Here is a 13,647-nt window from a genome sequence, read left to right as displayed (position 1 = left end):
AATTTTGGACTGCAAACTATCAGGCAATTGTGGCCGAATATGATTACACAAATTACAACATGTTTGCATTCTTTATTGAACATCTTCCACAGAAGCACAGTGAACACTTCCAGGCCATCATTAAATAGGGTCAGTTATTAGCCAGAACCTCTCTTCAAGTGTCTTTAGATGCTGTTGGATGTTGCTGCTAGATTAATTTGCAGTGTGTTTGTCATGTACAGGGTGTCATGACTCCAGTCGTCGGCGTTTCTGAGAGAGGTTCAGAATATGTTGAGGACCTCCCATCTGACAGTCAAAGGACTCCAGGGCCACGTCTCTGGGTATATATACCCCTACAAACGAGATTTAGCAGGTCTCAAGCTGCCCAGAGATCACACCCAGCTCGGTTCTCTAGTTTTCACAGAACCACCAAACCTACTAGAAAAAAACAAGGAAACGAGCTTCTCATCCTCCTTTAGTGACACTTGCTGGAGGATTCTCTGCACCGTGAGGTCTTTAAACCACGATTTGAGGACTTCAATAACTCAGACGTAGGTTATGGGTTTGATACAGGAGTGGGTGGGTGAGATTCTGTGGCCTGCGTTGTGCAGGAGGTCAGACTAGATGATCATAATGGTCCCTTCTGACCTTAAAGTCTGAGTCTATGAGTGCCCAGTCATCATTAAAACAGCAATTTTGACAGGTTTGACCTCCTCCCTCAGCTCCAGTTTGCAAGCTAGCAACCTTTTACCCACCTCTCCTCTTTTGGAGCCCACCTCCCCATTTCAAACAGGCGTGGTGATGTATTGCAACAAACAGGTGGGTCAGTACCATCCACTTCACATCCTCCCACCCTGTCCATCTTCAGGGACCCCTCTCACGAAACTACTGAGCCAAGAGGCACCCTGAGCAATAGAACACATCCCATCCCCTCACACAGGAAAAGGGTTTTACTCCAAGTATTATCTTGTGCCAAAGAAGGATGGAAGGTGGGGTCTGACCTCAGATCTAAAACAACCGAACAAATTTGTAAAGCCTCAGAAGTTCAGGACGGTGACTCTGACAGCTATAATTCCCTCTCTAGAGCCAGGAGATTGGTTTTCAACCCTCGACTACAGGGACGCCTATTTCCATTTAGCAATAAGTCCTGCACACAAGAGATACCTGTGTTTTCACCATGGGACAGGTGTATTTCCCTTTGGCTTGTCTTTGGCCCCAAGGGTGTTCTCAAAAGTTCTAGCAGTAGTGGCTGTTTACCTTCGACAAGAAGCAATTTTAGTCTTCCTGTATCTCAACAACTGGCTCCTCAAGGGCCAATCTTACAAAGCAGTACTAACTTCCACCCAGACAGCTCTCTCTCCTTTCCAGGAGTTGGGTCTCCAGCTAAAAGTGAAGCAGTCCAAGATTCCCCTGTACAGAGAATACAATTCATAGGGGCATATTTACATTCGTTGGCAGTCTTTCTTCCCAAGGACAGGTTCATAATTCTGTTGAATCTGTTCAGTATGATTCAAGGAAGCCCCTGTATTAAAGTAAGGAACTGTTTGCAGCTCCTGGGTTGTATGGCAGCTTGCATCTTTGTGACTGAGTACACAAGATTATGCCCCCTGCTGCTTTCAAGGCCAGTTCAGGAGGAACTATACCTCAACCAAGACAGCTTGGACAGACAGGTCCTGTCCAGGTAAATAACTCCCTGGACTGGTGGAAGAATCAACTCATTGTCTGCGCAGATGTCCCTTTCATCCACCCAGCTGACAATAACTGTGACAATGGATACATCACTATTAGGGTGGGGACCATATCTCAATACCCTCACAACTCGGAGCAGATGGTCATCTCAGGAAACCAGTCTCCTGTTGGAACTCAGCGCAGTCAGGAATGCCTGCCTTCCATTCATATCTCTCATCAAGGGCAAATCCATCAGGATCATGACGGATAATGGCAAGATCCCCTCCCTGTGCGCCAAAGTTATAAAATTGTGGAACTGGTGTATAGCTCATCAGATTCAGATCTCCGTCCTCTCCCTTCCTGGAGCCCAGAATGTCACAGCTGATATGCTCAGCGGGTGCTTCTCCAAGGGCTACAAATTGGAGTTGGACTCAACTTCTTCACAGGATACTCCAGAGGTGGGGATTTCCCAAGGTGGACCTATTTGGCACATTCAGCAACAAGAAGTACTCCCTTTTCTGCTCAAGAGGAGGCTTAGGTTGCCTCTCTTTGGGACACGCTTTTCTCTTTCCCTGGTTGAAGGGCCTGTTTTACGCATTCCTCCGACACCACTAATTCTAATTCTGGCAGATGAATAAAATCAGACAGGACAAGGCCAGGGATAGCCTCATAGTACCAGCTTGGCCAAGGCAAGCTTGGTATCCATATCTGCTTCATCTGTGTGTGCAGCCGGCATTCAATCTTACTGCTGTCTCCTCATCTCCTCTCCCAGGATGCAAGTTGGGTGCTTCACCCCAACCTGGGGGCCCTCTGTCTCCAAGCATGGCTCCTAGATGTTCACGGGATTAGAATCCATCTGCTCAACAGGAGTACACCCAGTATTACTAAAATAGTAGAAGGGAGTCACTCAAATTACATCTCTTCAGAAATGGAAAAAGTTCAATCACCAATGTCAACATCACCTCCTTGTGCCTGAATCTTGGCTGCTCTTGGTCATCTTGGGTTATCTGCTGGATTTAAAAATATTGGGTTTATCAATGAGTTATAGTAAGATTCATCAGGCTGCTATATCAGCATTTCATTCCCAGTAGAGGGGATTTCTGTGTCTGTGACCTCTAGGTTTATTAAGGATTTTGGGAAACTTTACCCCCAGGTTAAGGATCTTTCTCCAACTTGGGACCTCAACCTGGTACTTAGATACTTTATGGGACCTCCATTTGAGCCTATGGAACCTTGGTTCATTTATCTATTACTCCTGGGGGGGTTCTGCGCAAAAAAATTAAAAATTATGCACCTAAAAAATTAAAATTCTGCAAAATTCTGCAAATGTTATTTGTCAAAATAATGCAATATAATCACACCTGTTTCAATTGTTTTGGTAAGTTATTTAAACTACAATACAGAAAAAAGTCACAATAACTATTAAGTATTTCCTAAACACATGAAAGTTAAGTTACAAATACTTGGTAACTAATACCCTGCATTCCAGTTATAATCCTGGATTTTCATTTAAATTATGTTACAGAACACCAAACAGGGGGGAAAAAAAAGTAGAATGTCATTTTAAATTGTTCAGACTTTCACACGTGAAAGTCGTAGAGTTTTGCTAATCATTGTCCTGGACCTAGCTGGGTACTTTGGGAAGTGCTTGGTTCTGATTGTCCTGACATTTTATTGACTGCTTGGCAAATGTTTTATCTGCCCTCAAAAGTCTTTTTTTTTTTAAATGGGTAAGTAAAAACGTAAGCCCATTGTGCCACTTTGGCACAGGAAAAAAGTGAGAACGCTCATAGATCTTCCTAGCTGATTCCCTTACTGTCATTTATAAGGCTTTACATCACTCTGGCAATGTAGGGGCTTGAAAACTTTTACAGGTTTTTTTGCTCCTGGGGGACTTGACTGAGAATGGGAGCTGTTAACTAACAATAGAATAATTAACAATGTTACATTTCTGCCTCAGCGAATGAGATCAATTAACCATCAACAGAAACATTAACAAAATGTGTTGTTGTTTTTTACAAAAGCTATTTTCTTTTACTTTAAAACAAACAATTTTCAGTAACATGATAGTAATATTTAATTAAGTGTTTTTTAAGTTCTCAAGAAGTTCCATTTTACTAGGCAGGCAGGCTGCTATGCTTCTGCCTTGGGGGCAGAGCCTTCCTCCTGCATAACAAAAAGACCTGCCCTCCTCCACGCCCCTTGAGCCGCAGTATCAAGAGAGAGGGACAGAGTCTCTCTTGCTTGTTGGCCAGCCCCGCCACCTGATGGTGATCAACGGCTCCCTGCAGTGATTTGTGTCCTGCAGCTGCTCCAGGCAGGCAGAACAGCCACACTGCCTGGGCTGCCGGAGTAGAGACGCGTGTCCTCCCAGAGATTTCTTTTGCTTTTTTCTGCGTGGGGGGCACAGAAATATGCGGGCCATATGAATTCTGTGCCCCCACATGGGCGCAGAATTCTGTCAGGAGAAATCTAGGAAGATGGCCTTTCTAATACCTACCATGTCAGCCTGCAGGGTGGGAGAGATTGAAGCCTTAATGGTATTTTTCAGGGACAAGATCTCCTTACGGCCACATCCAAAGTTCTCACCTAAGTGCTGTCAGATTTCCATCTTAAACAAGTATATTCATATACCAATATTTTTTTTCCTAAACCCCAGAGACCACGAGACCTCCTTTCATACGTTAGATGTACGATGGGCATTTGCCTTTTACCTGGATAGGACCAAGCAATTTCGGAAATCACCTAGAATATTTGTCTCCATCACAGAAAGATCTAGAGGGTCCATGATTTCTTCACAGAGACTGTCGAGAGGGATCTTTGGGAATATTGTTGCTTGCCATGATCCAGCTGGTGCTTTGGCTCCCCAGAAGACAATAGCACACTCTACCAGATGACAGGCAACTTCCAGAGTGTTACTCAAAAACATGCCAACATCCAAGAGATGCAGAGCTGTTACATGAACATCAGTTCATGCCTTTACTGAACACTACCCCTTGGTCTATACCACTAGATCGGATGTGGCACTTGGTTCTGCTGTACTGTCTTCAGTCTTGGACTTGATTCCAAAGCTCCCTGTTCCCTGTGAGGATATTGCTTGGAAGTCACCTGAAGTGGAGCACCTATAGGGACATTACCTGCAATAACTGTGGTTCTTTGAGATGTGTCCCCCTATGGGTGCTCCACTACCTGTCCTCTGTCCCCTCTGCTTTGGACTGTTCTTTGTTGGATGGTGGGATAGAGAAGGAACCAAGGATGGTTTTCCCGCACAACCCTCATAGTGTGCCACAAGGTTGTATAGAGCACATGCGTGGGCTGAACAAACAGTGCTAATGGAAAATCTCTAATCAAGGGCTAAAGTGGCTCATGCACCTCTGAAATGGAGCACCTGTAGGGACACCCATCTTGAAGAACCACAGTTACTGCACAAGGTGAGTAACCTTTTCTTCATATGCTACAAACTGCTTTATACTTGGCTTTCCTCGTCTGTGTCTCCACACTGTGGTGTAAAAGAAATACTAATTATGCTGGTGGTTGTTTTGTATGGAGTGCTGTCTGTAGAACACACCTCCCTGCATGGTTCAGCATCATCTTCATTGCAGAGGTGGCTGTGAGGTAGCACCAGCCCTTTGCATCCACATCACCATTTCCAAAGGTTAGGCAAATTAGAGTTGGGCAGATTTTTTTTAACCAGAAATGTGATACTTTGTGCAGTTTATCATCTACACCCGAAAGCTTTGAAAATGAATATTTCAATAACCGGTTTTCATGGAAACTTCCAGACATAATAGGTGTGATAAATCATCATTTTCCAACCAGCTCTGATAAAAACCAGACACATCAGAGACAACCTTATTGATAAATACAGTATCATGCCTTTTCATGTCAACACAAGGTGTATTTTCTTTATTTTTAGTTTTGTTTTTCATTCAGAATAAATTATTTAAATTATTTGTCAGCGAAAATAACAGGAAAATCATCTTTACACGGCATTTTTGAGTCTTCTTACTGATTGTGCTTTTGTTTATGTATATGACCAGATAGCCTCGAAATTGATCAGGAATCATGATTTTTAACCAATTATCAATAGACTTGTTGATCTCAGTGTTTACTTGAAAAGATAATATTTGTGTTTATTGTTTACTATCAACCTTTCAGAGAAAAAAAAATATCTAATCAGCACTTGAATATGATCTTTTAAATAATACCTCTGTGTCAATGTAGACATTGAAATCGAATTCATTCTGGAGCTGAAATGTAGTCATAAATCTTTTACAGAATGAAATGTAATGGCAGACTTTGGTTTATGCTTTATTAACCTGTGCCTAAATATGTGTGAATGATGATTTGACATTGTTTCTTAAATTCCTTGTATCTTTGTAAAAAATAGAAAATGGAATTGTGCAATCTGTAAAGCAAATATAACTAAAGAATGAATAGCTGGCTAGAATTTTACTTTTTAATATATTAAGGGTTTGTTTTGCTAATGGTTAATTTACTTAAAGAAAAATTCAACACCAAGGACTACCTGCGCAGGCTCGGCAGTGTGTGTCTCCGACTGTTCCCTTTGCTCATGTGGCTGGGGGGCCGTATGTTACTTGGCAGGAACAGTACGTTATTGTAAACCCATGTATAGTATGTCTTCCTTTGAACCTTCCCACCTGGGCACCAAGTAGGGTACTCATCTCAGTGCCCTTTAGATTATATTGCTGTGTATAGCCAATTTCTAATAAAACTAATATTTAAACATTGAAATCTCTCTCTCGCTGCTAGGTATTTCCTGCCTTTCAACCATTACACTGTTCTGGGTACTGAAATGTTTGTGCTGGACCCTAGACTTGAAGGAACCATAGCTAGGAGCTCAAGCTTTGAATACCTCAGCAAAGGGGTTTGCATGTCACATAAAGGCAACCATTGTGAGACATTCCTCCTGTCTGAACTGGAGAGTGGGTAGAGAGGAATTGCCAGCAAAAGAGAACTCTGGTCCTCCCCCACGAAGTAAGTGTGCATGTCTCTACTTCCTGGAGACACATCCTGTTGTGCCAGGCTGCAGCTGAAGGAGAAACGGCGGCTCCCTGCCTTCGCAGTCACAGTGTAATCCAACGCTCTGTACAGCACTTTGGGGTACAGTACTGTAATGGGCCAGATAGAACCAAAGTTAGAGCCAGATCTTCAGCAAATGGAAATCAGTGTTGCTCTTCATGTGTTAGGGTTGGGTTTAGGGGCGAGGTTGGGGTTAGAGGTAGGGTTAGGGTTTAGGGTTGGGGGGTAGGGTTTAGGGGATAGGGATTGGGGTTAGATTTAGGGTTAGGATTAGGGTTTAGTGTTTGGGTTAGGATTAAGGGTTAGGGTTCAGGGTTTAGGGTTGGGGTTACGGTTTAGGGTTAGGGTTGGGTTAAAGTTTAGGGATTAGGGGTAGGGTTGGGGGTTTGAGTTTAGGTTAGGGTTAGAGGGTTAAAGTTGGGGTTAGGGGTTTGGGGTGAGGGTTTAGGGTTAGAGGTTTAGGGTAAGGATTAGGGTTGGGTTGGGGTTTGGGTTAGTGAGTTAGGGTTAGGCTTAGGGGTTACGGTTAGTATTAGGGTTAGGTTAGGGTTAGGGCTCAGGGTTTAGAGTTAGGGGTTAGGGTTTAAAGTTAGGGGTTAGGTGTTAGGATTTGGGTTAGGGTTTAGGATTAGGGTTGGGTTAGAGTTTAGGGTTAGGGGTTAGAGTCAGGGTTTGGGGTAAGGGTTAGGGGCTTAGGGTGAGGGGTCAGGGTAGGGTGAGGGTTAGGGTCGGGTAGGGTTAGGTTAGGTTTAGGGTTGAGAGTGAGGGGTTAGGGGTTAAGGATGAGGGGTAGGGTTTAGGGGTAGGGTTAGGGTGGGGGTTAGAGTTTAGGGTTGGGGTTCAGGGTTAGGGTTTAATGTTAGGGTTGTGTTTTGGGATGGGGTATGGGTTAGGGTTAGGGTTTAGGATTGGGGTTAGGGTTGAGATTTGGGGTTAGGGTTAGAGTTGGTTTAGGGTTAGGATTAGGGTTTTAGGGTTAAGGCTAGGAGTTAGGGTTTAGGTTTAGGCGTTAGTGTGACAGTGAGGTAGGGTTAGGGTTGGGTGAGGGTAGGGGTTAGGGTTAGCCTTAGGGTTAAAGGTTAAGGATTATGGTTCAGGTTAAGGGTTAGGTTTAAGGGTGAAGGGTTGGGTTTAGGGTTGGGTTAGGATGAGGGTTTAGGGGTTGGGGTTTAGGGTTCAGGTGGAGGTTTAGGGGGAGGGGCAAAGTAGGGGAAGGGGTTAGGGTTGGGTGCTTTAGGGTGAGAGGTGAGGGTGGGGTTAGGGTTAGGGTTTAGGAGATTGGGTGAGGGTTTAATGTTAGGGTCAGTGTTTAGGGTAGGGGTTAGGGCTAGGGTTAAGGGTTTAGGGCTAGGGAGTAGGGTTTGGGGGTAGGGTTGGGGTTTAGGGTTCGGGGTTAGGGTTAGTCAGGGTTAAGGTTCAGGTGAGGGGTTGGGGGTTAGGGTTCGGGTTTAGGGCTAGGGTTTAGGGGTGGGGTGGGATTTGCGGTTTAGGGTTTAGGGTCAGGGTGTAGGGTGAAGGTTAGGGTTGGAGTCAGGGGTAGGGGTAGGGGTAGGTGTGATGGGTTCGATCACAGAAACCCCCTTGGGAATGTCACCTGATGTGCTGAGACTACCTCTGAGCCCATTTTGTCTGCCAGTTTTGGTCTTCCTTGTCGAGCCAGACACGCCAGTCTACTCCAACACAGACCCAGGGTCTGAACCATGCGCCCCAATGCTGCAGACTTAACTGAAAACAGCTTAAGAAGTGCACCCAGACACCCAGCTCCCAATGGGATCCAAACTCCAAATTAATCCGTTTTACTCTGTATAAAGCGTATAAGCTTTACAGGGTAAACTCATAAATTATCCGCCCTCTATAACACTGATAGAGAGATATGCACAGCTGTTTGCTCCCCCATGTTTTAATTACTTACTCTGGGTTAATTAATAAGCAAAAGTGATTTTATTAACTATAAAAAGTAGGATTTAAGTGATTCCAAGTAATAACAGACAGAACAAAGTAAGTTACCAAGCAAAATAAAACAAAACATGCAAGTCTAAGCCTAATATATTAAGAAACTGATTACAGATAAAATCTCAGAGATGTTCCATCAGAGATGTTCCAATAAGCTTCTTTCACAGACTAGACTCCTTTCTAGTCTGGGCCCAATACTTTCCCCTGGTACAGTTCTTGTTAGCTCCAGCTCAGGTGGTAACTAGGGGATTTCTCATGACTGGAACCTCCTTTGTTCTGTTCCACCCCCTTATATAACTTTGGCACAAAGCGGGAATCTGTTGTCTCTCTGGGTCCCCGTCCCTCCTTCTAAATGGAAAAGCACCAGGTTTAAGATGGATTCCAGTACCAGGTGACATAGTCACATGTCCTGTGAGACCCCAAGCCTTCATTCTTCCTGGCCTGACTCACAGGAAGGCTTGCAAGTAAACAGAGACATTTACAACCAATTGTCCTAGTTGATGGGCGCCATCAAGATTCCAATCCACCATCAATGGCCCACACTTTGCATAATTACAATAGGACCTCAGTTATATTTCATATTTATAGTTTCAGATACAAGAATGATACATTTATATAAATAGGATGACCACACTCAGTGGATTATAAGCTTTGTAATGACACCTTACAAGAGACCTTTTGCATGAAGCATATTCCAGTTACATTATATTCATGCTCATTATCATATTTTCATAAAATCATATGGAGTGCAGCATCACAGCAGAGGTCGGGTTTGGGGTTTGGGGTCAGGGTGAGGGTGAAGATGGGGGTTAGGGTTTAGGGTCAGGGTCAGAGGTAGGGGGTAGGGTTGAGGTGAAGGGTGAGGGGTAGGGTTTAGGGTTAAGTGTTAGGGTTTAGGGTTAGGGTGTTGGGGTTGGGATTAGGGTTTAGAGTTAGGACTACAGCTAGGGTTTATGGGTTAGGGTTAGAGGGTTAAGGTTATTAGGATTCTGTCCTGGTCATTTGGAAGAGATTGGTTGGTGAAAATTACTAAAAATGAGAAATTAATTACTGATCAGTGCTAGTAATAATTTCTCATTGAATCTTCCTCTAAAAGCCATTGGGATTCTGTCCTGATGATTTGGTAGCAATCGGTTCGTGAAAATTACAAAAAAAGAATTATTCATTATTGATCAGTGCTAGTGATAAAATTTCTCATTGAATCTTCCTCTAAAAGCCATTGGGATTCTGTTCTGGTCATTTGGATGATATCGGTTCTTGAAAATTACAAAAAAAGATAAATTCATTATGTATCAGTGCTAGTGGAATCTTCCTCTAAAAGCCATTAGGATTCTATCCTGATCATTTGGTAGAGATCGGTTCGTGAAAATTACTAAAAGACAATTTCATTACTGCTCAGTGCTAGTGATAAATTTCTCATGGAATCTTCCTCTAAAAGCCATTATGATTCTCTCCTGATCATTTGGTAGAGATCGGTTTGTGAACATTACAAAAAAAAACCAGATATTCATTATTGGTCAGTGCTAGTGATAAATTTCCCATTGAATCTTCCTCTAAAAGCTTTTAGGATTCTGTTCTGGTCATTTGGAAGAGATCGGTTTGTGAAAATTACTAAAAATGAGAAATTCATTACTGATCAGGAACAGTCAACATGGATTCCCCAAGGGCAAGTCATGCCTGAGCAACCTGATTGCCTTCTATGATGAGATAACTGGCACTGTGGATATGGGGAAAGCGGTGGATGTGATATATCTTGACTTTAGCAAAGCCTTTGACACAGTCTCCCACAGTATTCTTGCCAGCAAGTTAAAAAAGTATGGATTGGATGAATGGACTCTAAGGTGGATAGAAAGCTGGCTAGATTGTTGGGCTCAACCGGAAACCATCAATGGCTTGATGTCTAGTTGGCAGCCGCTATCAAGCGGAGTGCCCCAAGGGTCGGTCCTGGGGCCAGTTTTGTTCAACGTCTTTATTAATGATCTGGATGATGGGATGGATTGCACCCTCAGCAAGTTCGCAGATGACACTAAGCTGGGGGGAGAGGTAGATACGCTGGAGGGTAGGGATAGGGTCCAGAGTGACCTAGACAAATTGAAGGATTGGGCCAAAAGAAATCTGATGAAGTTCAACAATTACAAGTGCAGAGTTCTGCACCTCGGAAAGAAGAATCCCATGCACCGCTACAGGCTGGGGACTGACTGGCTAAGCAGCAGTTCTGCAGAAAAGGACCTGGGGATTACAGTGGATGAGAAGCTGGATATGAGTCAGCCGTGTGCCCTTGTTGCCAAGAAGGCCAACCGCATATTGGGCTGTATTAGTAGGAGCATTGCCAGCAGATCGAGGGACGTGATTATTCCCCTCTATTCGGCACTGGTGAGGCCACACCCGGAGTATTGTGTCCAGTTTTGGTCCCCCCACTACAGAAGAGATGTGGACAAATTGGAGAGAGTCCAGCAGAGGGCAACGAAAATGATTAGGGGGCTGGGGCACATGACTTACGAGGAGAGACTGACGGAATTGGGGTTATTTAGTCTACAGAAGAGAAAAGTGAGGGGAGATTTGATAGCAGCCTTCAACTACCTGAAGGGGGGGTTCCAAAGAGGATGGAGCTCAGCTGTTCTCACTGGTGGCAGATGACTGAACAAGGAGTAATGGTCTCAAGTTGCAGTGGGGGAGGTCTAGGTTGGATATTAGGAAACACTATTTCACTAGGAGGGTGGTGAAGCACTGGAATGCGTCACCTAGGGAGGTGGTGGAATCTCCATCCGTAGAGGTTTTTAAGGTCTGGCTTGACAAAGCCCTGGCTGGGATGATTTAGTTGGGGATTGGTCCTGCTTTGAGCAGGGGGTTGAACTAGATACCTCCTGAGGTCTCTTCCAACCCTGATCTTCTATGATTCTATGATCCGTGCTAGTGATACATTTCTCATGGAATCTTCCTCTAAAAGCCATTAGGATTCTGTCCTGATCATTTGGAGCCGAGCAAGCGCAGTAGTGGCCGGGCTCCTGCTGACTCCCCCTGCACATGGGATGGGGAGGGGCGGGGCTGCTGCAGCTGCTCTTGCCCTGCCCAGGCAGCACTGGGAGTGGGAAGGGGGGAGAGGAGGTGACCGGAGAGTAGTGGCTCCGGGGGAGAAGCAGCAACGCGGGGAGGGGATGGGGGTTGTTTCAACGGGACTGAGGAACAGCTGGGGGATGAGCATGATGGTATATAAAATAAGGAATAGTCTAGAGCAGTGGGGTTCATCCTTTTTTAATTGGCAGACTCCTAACAAATTTCGAATGGAGGTGCCAGGTGCGGACTCCTTTGGAAATCTTAGACACCCTCGGGGGTCCCAGGACCACCAGTTGAAAACTACTGGTCTAGGGCAGGGAGAGTGGGAGCTTCTAATCTCAGTATCTTCTTGCTCCAGAAGAAGGGGAGATTCAGTTGCATTGGGAAGTGACAAATTCAGAACTGATAGAGGAGGGAAATGTGTTTTCACACAAGGTGTGACTAGCCTGTGGAACTCACTTCTCCTGGCAGGATGTCCTGCTGCTGGCCAAGAATTTAGCAAGGTTCAAAGAGAGCTGAGACGTCTATGTGGTTAACAAGATTTTCCAGAGTTATAATAGTTAATACTAACAGAGTATAGGACAAGAGATAAACCCTCCTGTTTTAAAGGCAATCTTTGTTAGTGGTTAGGGTAGGACCATCACAGGGAGGGTTTTATTGCCTCCCATCTATTTATTTATTGCCTCCCATCTTGCACTGTCCTCTGAAACATCTGGTGCTGGACATTGTCAGAGACAGGGCTGGATGGTCCATATGTCTAGTCCATCATGGCAATTCCCACACTTCTACATGGAGAGCAAGGGGTGGGAGAGCACATGGGTCTGAGAGGGGTTAAAGCGACAGCATGTTTAATCTATTTTACGTTTATTTTCCCCATTCCTGGGGAACCTCAGAGCCCTCTCCTGCATTTATTCAATGCCGTTTGTGGAGTATAGGACACTGCTGGTCACTCCGGCCCATTGCTGCACAAGTCAAGCTGCCTGCACAGTGGTTCCCTATTATTGTGGGCCCAAACATTCAGAAATGGCTGTTATTTGGGGTGCCCAGTGTCTGGGGGCTCAAGCTGGGACATTTTAAAGGTGCTTCATTTTTCCAGAGCCGCTAAGCATCAGCGGCACCAATGAATTCAGCTGTGGTTGTTTTGGACTTCTAAAAATCAGGCCCCTTTAAAGTGCCTCAAGTTGGGCCCCCAGAAACCGCAGCACCCCAAATCACTAGCTCTAGCTCAGAGTTTTAGCCATAGTGCACAAGGGGAGGTGCTAGAAGCACTACTGCGTGCTCTGCAGGCTGCCTGAGGGGAAGGCCTCCCTTCCCATGCCCACTGCAGCAGTCTGAAACAGGCCAGGCCTACCCGCCCAAAGCCCAGAGAATTGATTAAGCGGTGAGCAAATAGAGCGGGCCCTACGCAGCTATTGGCCGGAGGACTGGGAGGAAATCCCACCCCTCACTCCCTTCTCTTGGTTGGAGAAAGGGCATGTACTTCTAGAGTGGGAGCTTAGCACTTTTGAAGTGGGGCTGGGGGCAGGCTGTAGGCCACTTTATCAGCCAGTGGGCATAGAAGTAGGATTGGAAAGAGGTGCCCCGTGGCTGAGGCTGGAGCAAGCAGGCCCAAAGGTAGCTTGGACATGAGGCTAGGGAAGCAGCATAGGTGGCTGCAGCCAGGCTGGGAAAGTGGCCCAGGCCCTGCCTGGGAGGCTTGATTGGAGTGGTAGCCATGGCGATGAAGGTCTGTGATAAGGTAGAGACTGGGAGCTCCCGTGCACCCAAGCACCAGGGATCCCCGTGAGAGGTACGAGATACCTGTAATAGGCCTACAGGACTGAGGCTGAGATGGGGCAATATGAACTCATAATGGGTCAGTGGTAGTACTCTTAAGGACTGGGGGCGCCGTGCATTGTACTGTTGAGGTGGTGCTGTGTGTGTTGCTGAAAGGTCCCTCTTTCTAATCAT

Source organism: Emys orbicularis, chromosome 6 (assembly GCF_028017835.1).
Source record: "Emys orbicularis isolate rEmyOrb1 chromosome 6, rEmyOrb1.hap1, whole genome shotgun sequence".
In the NCBI taxonomy this organism is placed as follows: Eukaryota; Metazoa; Chordata; order Testudines; family Emydidae; genus Emys; species Emys orbicularis.
The sequence above is the reverse complement of the archived record's forward strand: the minus strand, read 5'-3'. Positions refer to the sequence as shown.